Source organism: Triticum dicoccoides, chromosome 7A (genome assembly GCF_002162155.2).
Source record: "Triticum dicoccoides isolate Atlit2015 ecotype Zavitan chromosome 7A, WEW_v2.0, whole genome shotgun sequence".
NCBI classification, from domain to species: Eukaryota; Viridiplantae; Streptophyta; class Magnoliopsida; order Poales; family Poaceae; genus Triticum; species Triticum dicoccoides.
Window position 1 is genome coordinate 333,607,470 of NC_041392.1, and position 7,399 is coordinate 333,614,868.

Sequence of the window (7,399 nt, forward strand, 5' to 3'; positions counted from 1 at the left end):
ACTAAGCTCTCGTCATGCCTGGAGCGCGGCAGCGACATCAGCTCGCCGTCGTCGATAATCTTGGTCAGGTTGGCGTCGGCCTCACGTGGCCCGCTGTTGATGATGGCGTCGGAGGTGGTGCCCGTAGCTAGGACCCTTGAAGTTTTTCCTTCTTTCGTTCCTAGCGAGGAATCGAGACGAACCCCGTGGGGGCGTGTAAAGAAATTGTAATGCTTTTGCTCCGGTGTTTATCACTCCTTTTATAAGACTTGCGATCGCAGGTCCCGCTTTGGCACTGTCCCCCCTTTTCGTCCTCATGGTGGCTTAGCGCTCTACACCGGCAGGTCCCAGCCCCTAGTAAGGCTTCAACCGTCGCTGGTATGCCAGGTCGCGATGTCGTGGTCAAGGCCAGGAGGTGAGCGGTGCTACCTCTTGAGCTTGCGTTGGTTTTTCTTGGAAGAGGAAAGGGTGTTGCAGCACATTAGCGTAAGTATTTCCCTCAGTTTTGAGAACCAAGGTATCAATCCAGTAGGAGGTAACACACAAGTCCCCTAGGACCTGCACAAACAAACAAGAACCTCGCAACCAACGTGATAAAGGGGTTGTCAATCCCTTCACGGTCTCTTACAAAAGTGAGATCTGATAAAGATAATAAGATAAATATTTTTGGTATTTTTTGTCGGATTTCGGGTTCCGGCAGACCCTTGAGGTTTGAACACTGGGGTGCATGCGGAGATTTCGTCTTCTACCTACCTGCACCCCTCCGCCTCGCTAAGATCTAATCTATGGAAAGAACAGCACAAGAGACACAAGGTTTATACTGGTTCGGGCCACCATTGTGGTGTAATACCCTACTCCAGTGTGTGGTGTGGTGGATTGCCTCTTGGGCTGATGATGATGCGCAATACAAGGAAGAACAGCCTCGCGAGGGTCTGTTCTTGGCTAAGGGGGTGAACTGCTAGGAGGAGTTCAGTCACCCTTCTCTCTCTCTCTGATTTCGATCCGATCTCCGATCTCCGATCTCTGATCTCCGATCTCTGATCTCCAATCTCCGATCTCCCCTCTACCCTGTGGGTGGCTAGTCCTATTTATAGGCAAAGGCCCTGGGCCTCTTCCCAAATATTGAGCGGGAAGGGCGCCAACAATTGGCCATTTTGAAGGGGAACATCTGGTACACTTATCCTGACTAAAGTTGGTCCTCGCCTGCCAAAGGGTCTGGTGGTGACGCTGGCTTGGGATCCATAATGACTTCCTCCCTGCCGTTGGACTGGTCTTGGTCTCATTGCACCGAAACGGGTGCCTTTGCTTGATGCTCTCGCCAGCGCTTGCTCCCTTTGCACCAAAGAGGAAAGGAGGACACTGCACGGCTGGCGCCCGCCTGGCGCCTTTGGTCGTCATGTCTTGTGTCATGGGCACCTCGTGAGGTACCCCACCTTGATCTCTCCGCCTCCTCGCGAGCCAGCCTGATGAGGCCGTGCCTGAGGAAGCTCCGTGTCGTCCGCCTCGCGAGGCTTGGCCCCTCGCGAGGGTCTTGGGTCTATGTTGATGAAGATGGGCCGCGCTGGGCCCCCTTTTGAGCCACGCCGCGGGCCGCAGGCAGGCAAGTCTGGGGACCCCCGTTCCTAGAACATCGACAGTAGCCCCCGGGCCCAAGGCGCGCCCGGACTTGGCCATGCAGGGAGGCGAAAGGGCAAGAGCGAAGCGCCGCGGGCCCTAACAGCCTGCGGCCTTGGGCGCCGCGTGGCGGTTGACTGGACGTGGGCGCCTCAGCAACTGCGCGAGTTGATAAGGGAGCGGCATCGGCCTAGGCTTTGCTTTTTGCTTTCTCCGGTTGCTGCTCAGATCCCCTTTCTTGCGCCTCTCCTTCCTTCCTCCAAATTTTCCAGATCTACTTCGACCGCGTGACCTAGGAAGCCATGGCGCCTCGTCAGTCCCTGGCCGGAGCTTGGTACTCGTCTGCCCTGGACTCGCTGAACGTGTCTGAGGCGAGCCTCGCCCGGTTGCGCCGGATGGCGGCGGCGCAGGGCATCGATGGGGCGAAGGTGTTCAAGGCCAGCTCCGCCACCCCTGAGGGCCAAGGGAGCACCTTCTATCCGTTCTTTGTAAGTGCCATTGCTGCTGGCCTAGTGCCTCCCTTCTCGGAGTTCTTCTTCTCTGTCCTTCGCCATTATAAGCTACAGGCTTTGCATCTCCACCCCAACTTCGTCCTTCTCCTGGCAATCTTCGCCTATTACTGCGAGGCTCACGTTGGGGTGCAGCCCTCAGTGGCCTTGCTGCGCCACTACTTCTACCTCCGGACCTCTCACGGTCCTGCTTTCGTGTGCGCGAGCTTCATCGCGTACGGTGGTGCCATTGCCATTTCGAACCCTGGGAAAAGGATTGAGGGCTTCAGGAGCAAGTGGGTCTTGGCAGATGCTGAGCGCATCCACCCTCGGCTGATCTTGCCCATGGAGGAACCCACGAGCTCCAGCGATTGGGGTCGAGCGGAGCTCACGGACCCCCGTGCGAAGCTGGTGTTGGAGAAGGTGGACACGGATCTGAGGCCGGCCAACATGGCGGTGACGAAGCTGACCGGCGCATCGCTGCTGAGGGAATTTCTGGAGCACCAGCTGGCTCCGCTTTGGCAGTACTCACTTCCGATGTGGAGGCCCCATCCGAGCCCCGCGGCCTTGGCCGACGAAGATCTGGCTGTGGTCCTCCAGTCTCTGGTCGGGGGCGATGTGGCGAGGTTGGAGGGCGCTGCTACGCCCTTGTTCCTCCGCGACGACTGGGAGCAGGTAGTGGAGTCCATGCCCGTCTTCAACGGGGACGGGCCCCTGCCCATGGAAACTCCCAGGGAATCGGTGGACGTGTCCTCCGACGACTCCAACGAAGAGGAGGAAGGAGGGGAGTGGGAAAAAGGGCCTGACTCCGAGGCGACTGACAGAGAGTCGAGGGCTCCCCTCCCCCAACGCAGGTCCCGCGCTCTCCGCCTCTCTCCGAGCGATGACGACGAGGATGATGACGAGAAGGGCGGCGGGAGCTTGCCCCCGAACCCGAAGAAGGACAGGACCGGGCTAATCTCCCGCGGGTCTGTCCCGGCCCCGAGGCGGACCGCAGACGCACCTTCCGCTCCCGAGCTTCCCAAGGTTGACCCTTCCAGCCGGCTTTCAGGCTTCAAATTTGGCCGGAGGCTGCCTGAGCTCACTGGCGACGACCCATAAGCGCTTGATTCTTGTCTTTATTTCTTGTTCTGCTGCTGAGGCTTGACGTCCACATCTTTTGGACAGGCTGGCGCCCGCAGCAAAGAAGCCGAAGGGAGCTCCTGAGGTTCCATCCGTGGCAGCGCCTCTGCCCGTGAAGGAAGGTGACCGCGATGCACGGGCTTCTCCTGCCCGGTCGTCCTCGCGAGGCCTGGCTGAGCGGCTGGGGCGAGCTCAGCCCCCATGGCCCAAGTGACTCCCAAGGTGCCTTTGCCTGCTGCCGCCACTACAGCCATTGGGGCGTAGCAGGCTCCGCCTCAGGATGCTGTGGTCACGCTGCCGCCTTCTCCTCGTACTCCACCGACTACTGTTTCTCCGACTCCTCCTGCCGTTCTGGATCGTGCTGCTGCTGAGCTGGACCGGCTGCGGCAGGATCTTCTTGGCGTCGACCCTTGCTTGGTGGCCGGGCACTTGGAGCTGGCTTCAGGATGGATTCGCTCCGACGCTTCGATTCAGGCGGCGCTGGTCCAGGCCTCGAAGGCTTGCGATGAGGAGAGGCAGGCCGTCCTTGAGGCGAAGGCTGCTTGTGATGCAGCCCTGGGGGAGGTGGTCGACATCCGTGTTCGCTGCAAGGCGCTGGAGGATGAGCTGCAAGGCCTGCGGGACCAGCTCGCGAAAGAGGCCCGCCTTCGCCAGGAGCAGGAAGAAGGCGTGAAGGCTCGCGAGGCGGCCGTCAAGGAGAGGGAGGTCAAGCTCAGGAGGCGCCGTGACCGCCTAGGCCGCTGGAGCAGGAGTTGGGGCGAGGAAGGTCGAGCTAGATGACAACGCCCAGGTTCTTGCCGAGGACCGCGTGGCCTTCGCGGAGATGGAGGCGAAGGCTCGCTCCTCGCTGAGGACGCTTTATGACAGCGGCCTGGAGAGCCCGCTGGCTGGCTCCGAGGACGGCCCCGCCAAGCTGCATCCCTTCCTGGTTCGCGCTCTTGAAGATGTCGCCCTTGGCCTTGGCCCCACGGCCAAGGCCGAGGCGCGTGTCCTGTCTTCTGCAGCGCTGACGCGGGTCCTCACCCACATCTACCTTCGTGATCCCGGCGTCGACCTTGACAGCCTGCTGGAGCCAGTAAGCGGCGAGCGTGCCGCTGCCGCTGCCAAGGCCGTGAAGGGTCGCACGGAGGCTCTGCTGGGGAAGTTCCGGACCTTCAGCACCAAGCCGAAGCAAGGCGCTGCTGACCCCGCTGCTCCATGAGGTGAACCCACTCCGTGCTGCTCCACCGCCGACAAGTGACTCCGTTGTGGCTCCTGTCCTGCCTTTAATTCCTGCACATGTATCATGCCTCGGGGAGGCGTTTAAACTTGCGTTTGGCATTGAGATAACAGTGTCGACTCTAATATTTTCTTTTGAATTCCTTGAAATTTACGCTTTTCCTTCATACTTGCTTATGTTCTACGCCGGCAGAGCCCGGCCCCGCGCATACCTCAACCGCCGTTAGCCCCAACCGGAAACCAGGACGGGACCAAGGAGTGAGGGGCTACGTGACAAGTTAGGCTCCTGAGTCGCGATGCTCAGGAGTCCCCCTTGGTGCACGAACAGAAAGTAGGGAGGTGTGATGTGGGTGGATCTACCGTTCTACGTCTACAGAGCCCGACCGCGCGCATACCTCAACCGCCGTTAGCCTTTCGGAACTAAGGAGTAAGGGGCTACGTGACCAGTTAGGCTCCTGAGTCGTGATGCTCAGGAGTCCCCCTTGACGCTCAAACGACCTTCGTACCTTGGCTCCGCTCGGGGAGAGACGCGCGGCGAACCAGGCCCGGGGGGGCCTGGCTGGGTGGCGTGCGTCTGGGCGTGACCCAGGCGCAGCCCCCGTGCCCAGCCCCCTCGCATGGCACTCCCGAGGGGAGGCATTACGATGAGGCTAGACACTGAGCTCTGGGCTCCCTGAGGTTGATGCGGGCCGGGGGCCGCCCTCAGTTGTTTATCACCAGCGCGGAGCATAGCGCTTCCGTATGTGTACGGGCATAGCCGCTCCTCGGCAGTATCGTCAGCCAGCGCGGAACATGGTGCTTCCACTGGTACGTGGGAGGGGGCTCCCCTCCGGGAGGAGCCCCCGGGGCGTGTACAGCCCCGCCCTGACACGTGGCTGGCACGGTAGGGCCTGGCGAGGTGTATCTGGGCACCCATGAGCCAGCGCGGGACTCACAGGGCCCTACCTCTAGGCGGGTTGCTCCTGGCACTGGGCCTTATCTTGTGATGTGTCCCTGTAAATTTGGTTAGATGCCGGCACTCTACGTCCTCGGGTTCCGGCCCTCGAGCTGGTCTTAGCCGTTGCTGGTATGCCAGGTCGCAATGCCGTGGACAAGGCCAAAGGGTGAGGGCTGGAGAGCCAGTAAGAGCCCTGAGTCGCGATGCTCAGGTACCCCCCCTTTAACGTGCAAGTGGTCGACATGGAGAAGAAGAGGTGCCATGGACAGGCATCAAATAATCAAGCATGGTGGGTCGAACACATAGCCGGAAATAAACGCAAAAGGGATACATGCCGCTCGGTCTGGCCCGAGCGACTTGGGGGATGATGCAGCCCGAGGGGCGCCCCCAACAAGGTAAGCTAACAACATGAAATAAAAGGGATACATGTCACAGGGACGGACCCACGCGGCCTGGGAATAATACATCCCTGGGGGGCGCTCCCAGCTGGGAATGAAACTTGAAAGATGTCACCTGATGATGTTGAGGATGAAGGAGTGTTGGTGTAGCAGACTCGGTGGGCTGCGGAAGCCGATCCTCACGAGCCCCCAGGCCCAGGGGCCTCGGGAGGCTTCGGAGGCGCTGGTGGCTCCTCGCGGACCATCCCCATCTCCGCCAGGGCTGCGGAACGCCTGGCCTCTTGAGCCTCCATGATGCCCCTCATGAGGCGCTAGTACGTGGCAGCCGCGTTCGGCAAGCCGTAAGTCATGCGAACGTAGCTATGGGGTGGACCTTCGTAGCGCCCCACTCGTGAGGGCCAGAGGCTCTCCAGAGAGGCGACTCGATTGAGCCCTGGTATGTCGATGCAGAAGCGCAGCCCACCATCCTCGCCTGGATGGGGAGCCACAGCTGGTAGGCGGCGGCCGCCTCTCATGACTCTTGACTCCTGTAGCTCCTGAATGGCCTTGCTGACGAACTCCTGAGGGTCTGGCCCTCCTTGCCTTACTCCTTCTTGAGGGAAACGTGCTTCGAAACACGCCTCCATGTGGTTCCCAAGCGCCTCCCTCGTGACCTTAGTCAGGTCGGTGGCCCTCCAGGGGAGAGCCCTCGAGCCCTGCCTGAGGAGGGCGCCGGGCGCGCTTTCCTATGCAATGGAAGGAGGTTCCCCCTAGGCAGGCGTGGGCCCTAAGGGGCCTGCCTCCTGAGGGGCCGGGCCGGACGATGTCTTTTTCTTCTGGGGGGCGGTCTCGGGAATCCTCTTGCTTCCGTGATCCGGGTCTTCCAGCGATGCGGCCTGAAAGGCTCGTTCCAGGGAACACACCTTGTCGTTCTCTTCACAGGGCACCGTGATGACTCCGCCACTTCCTGGCATCTTGAGGACGTTGTAGCCGTGGTGAGTTACGGCCATGAACTTGGCCAGTGCTGGGTACCCAATGATGGCGTTGTACGGCAGGCGAATGTGAGCGATGTCGAAGTCGATGAGCTCGGTGCGGTAGTTGTCGCGTGCCCCGAAGGTGACAGGGAGGCGGACCTGCCCAATCGGGACCGTGGAGCCATCGGTGACTCCGGAGAAAGGCTTGGTTGGCTGAAGCTGGTTGTAGGGCACTTGGAGATTGTTGAATGTTTCCACGGACAGGACGTTGAGCCCTGCCCCGCCATCGATGAGGGTCCTGGTGACCACCACGTTGCTGATGATTGGGGAACAAAGCATCGGGAGGACTCCGGCTATGGCCGCACACTTGAGCTGATCTGCTGAGCTGAACGTGATGGCGCACGCCGACCACCTGAGAGGGCGCGTGGCTTCGAGCTTGGGGAGGACTGCATTCACTTCGCGGGCGAACTGCTTGAAGATGCGTTGAGAGGCTGGGGCTTGAGCCCCGCCCAGGATGCAGGCGATCGCGCGCGGCTCCTGGAAGCCCCCAGCCCCCTCGTGCTGATGGCGGTCCTCGTTTCTCCTTAGCTGCGGCGGCAGCGGAGGGAGGCCTGTGTTGCCTGGCGGGTGATCCTCGCGAGGCTGATCCCTCCAGTCTCCCTCCCGAGGCGGGTCTTGCCAGAGATCCTC